The sequence below is a fragment of the Cynocephalus volans genome, chromosome 4 (assembly GCF_027409185.1).
Source record: "Cynocephalus volans isolate mCynVol1 chromosome 4, mCynVol1.pri, whole genome shotgun sequence".
Classification (NCBI taxonomy): Eukaryota; Metazoa; Chordata; class Mammalia; order Dermoptera; family Cynocephalidae; genus Cynocephalus; species Cynocephalus volans.
Genome location: NC_084463.1, coordinates 147,151,339 through 147,154,676, shown reverse-complemented (window position 1 = coordinate 147,154,676; position 3,338 = coordinate 147,151,339). Strand labels below are relative to the sequence as shown.

Below are 3,338 nucleotides of genomic sequence, written 5' to 3'. Positions count from 1 at the left end.
TGCATGTACAATAAACAAAATAAAGAGCCAAACTGTATGACATGTTACATAATGACAGGTGTTAAGTAGAAAAATGAAACAGAAATGGAGTAATATAAGTCACAAATGTTATTGGGTGGGATTTGCAATTCTTTGAGGTAGTCAGAAAATGCATTACTGACAAGACACATTTGAATAATCAACCAAAGGAAGTGAGGGGGTGAGAGGGTAAGCCATGCAGGTATGTGGAGGAAGAATAATAGAGACACAAAGATCAGACTTTCCAAATATCTTAGGCCAGAGTATGTCTGTGGTCATGTTAAAAGTATGCATTTGTATATTGTAATGGAGTCAAAGACTTCTTAGAGTTGGGCACTCGTAGAAGGAAGCTGGAAATATTGCAGATGTGGTTGAAAATTAATGGGTATGAAACTGTGTTTATAAAAGATTTAAACTAATGGTGATGACAAGGTCTAAGGTACGACCATGGGAGTAACCAGCTGAGACAGATTAAGGGGCATGATTCCTGGATGATCAAGGGGTCAATTTGTCTGTATGTTGGAAGGATTATCTATGTAGATATGAAAATAACTAAGAAGTATGGCAGAATCATGTTGAGTGACAATGAGCAAGGAGCTAACCCCTTCAAGAAATAAAGGGTAATGACCCCAAAAGCAGCAGATACTTTTAAAAGGAAGAGTAGAGTCTGGCAAGTCAGATTGAGACTAAAAGCTAGGGAAAATCATGGACAGGAGAAGAGATATAAACCAGAAGTAGTAATGAAAGAGGTGGAAGACAGAAACTGAGGTGGGAATGGCATAGAAGATGTGTCTAAATTTGAATGATCTCTTTATTGATAATTGTTCAAATAGAATTGTTCTCACTTGGATAAACAAAGTCAAGAAAATTGAAATGTAATCCTCTTTTGAAATCAACTTTTTATGCTCTGGTGCCTCTGGCTTCTATTCCTTCTGTGAGGGAGTGGGGGAAGACAGCTCACTATATGTGCATTTTTTGATACTGGTTTTGCTAGTAATGTGGTCTTTAAAGAGTTCCCCTTGATGGTTTCTGAATAAGAGATGCCCATATGGAATCTGTCTTACTCTTCCATAGCTGATTGATATGGGGAGCTCACCTCACCCAAGAAGAATTAATCCATAGGGAGAACTGGGCCAATCAGATTTTATCTCTCAAAAATTCACTGACACAAATTCTGTAGCAGGTGATAATGAACCCACCATAAATGATGGAGTAATGTGATACAGGAACACCGAGAGCTGGGGTTCTAAACAAGCTCTGGTCCCTGCCTTTCTTGAATCCTGGTTGTTTATTTCATTCTAGTCAGTTAGATCAGTGTCCTAGATACAAACTTCTTTTCAAGTGAAATAGTTTGTGTAAGTTTCTGTTCCTAATCTCTAAGATATTTTTGTCTTCCTTCCAAAAAGGTTTTTCAAAGCATGGAGTGAATGACGAGCAGTCTGATAGGTAATTTCTCTTTTCATTCTTTTCTTGATTATTAGATTCTAAGTAAGCATAAAATTCTACTCTTTAATTTTACAGATGAGGGTACTGAGTAGCCAACTCAGAATTGATTAGTAATCTGAGGGTAAAATTGTTTTCTGACCCCCACATAATGCTTTTTTCTACAGCATTATGTTACCACTTTCAAGGTAACATCCCATAAAGCTTTTGTCTAAGATCATTTTGAGTTCTTTATTCTCAACTTTTGTTTTTTTAAAAAGTTTAATGTGTTATTTTTCATCAGAAAGCACTGCCAATTTGTTCCATAGTTTCCTCATGGCAGTTTTTACTTCCTTATTCCTGAGAGTATAAATCAAAGGATTGAACAAGGGAGTTAGGATGGTGTAAAATATTGCCACCATTTTGTCAGAGAAGAAGGTAGATGGAGGTCGTACATACACAAATATGCACGGAACAAAGAACAAAACCACAACAGCAATGTGAGATCCACAGGTGGAGAGAGCTTTCTGCCGCCCTTCAGAACTATAGTTTCTCAGAGAGAGCAAGATGACACCATAGGAGACAAGTAACAAGGAGAAGTTTATGATGCAGATAAACCCACTGTTGGCAACCACCAAAAGGACAAAGATGTGAGTGTCAGTGCAGGCAAGCTCCAGTAATGGGTACAAGTCACAGATAAAATGATCGATGACATTGGGGCCACAAAAGGGCAGCTAGAAAGTAAAGAGAATTTGTATCATGGAATGCAAGAAACCCCCTGCCCAGGCTATCCCCATCAGAATGCCACACAGCTTCCAGGTCATGATGGAAGAGTAGTGCAAAGGCTTGCAAATGGCCACGTAACGGTCATAGGCCATGGCTGTGAGGACAATCACCTCCACCCCAGCAAAGAAGTGTTCAGCAAAGAGCTGGGTCATGCAACCTTCAAAAGAGATGGTTTTCCTCTCATAGAGGGAGTCTACAATCATCTTTGGGGCTATGACAGAAGAGAAGCATGCATCCAGGAAGGACAAGAAAGCCAGAAAGAAGTACATAGGAGAGCCCAGCAGTTCAGGGCTGCTGAGGATGGTCACTACAATTAGCATGTTGTCTCCAACAGTCACAATGTAGACAAACAAAAATATAGTGAATACAATTTTCTGAACATTTGGATTCTGTGAAAGCCCCAGTAGGACGAACTCAGTTACAAAGCTTTGGTTTCGCATGATTTCCAAGAAGAAAGTGAAGGCTCCAACAGTGATCATGCAGAATCTGCAATTATGATAAAAAAAATTGCTTCAGAGCACTTTATAGTATTATAGTCATTAACAAGTTGACACACCAATATGCAAAATTATCTTGAATGCTTCTTTTGTCATTGAGAATACAAAATTAGAAACTTGTTGAAGGCAGTAGCGGGAAGTCAGGCAGAATGGAGATAGAGATAAATTATTGAATACTTTAAAACAGCCAGAGTTTCAATATGAAGAAAAGGAAGCACCCACACATGGCAAAGAAAAGAAATAGTTTTTACCTCAAGTCCCAGTTTTGCTTAATTACTTCCTGGGGTGGATTATTGAGAAGCATTCTGAAGACACATCCAAGTTATGAGAAAGGAGGACTGTAGTTTATTTATTATTCAAGCCTGCCACTGGCATGGGATGGGAGTGACCAGCATGGTGACCAGCATGCCATTCCTGATCAGGAGACTGCCTGATCTACAAATAAAAGAAGAAATAGCAGACAATTTAAGAAGCACTTTAAAATCATGGCTCCTCCTCAACTATTTCTTTAAAAGTCTGAACCGAATTGGGCCTTTAAATAAATTAATTCATTCTGTATAAAAGAGAAAGATCTATGAAAAAGTGTCTAGCTCTATACTTAACTCATAGCAAGTA

The 3,338-nt window shown here is 38.5% G+C and overlaps 1 pseudogene; it reads right to left on the bottom strand.

Annotated features, from left to right (window-relative positions):
* Window positions 1-1,730: 1,730 nt before the first annotated feature.
* Window positions 1,731-2,666, bottom strand: LOC134375149 (olfactory receptor 4C15-like; annotated as a pseudogene).
* Window positions 2,667-3,338: the final 672 nt, after the last annotated feature.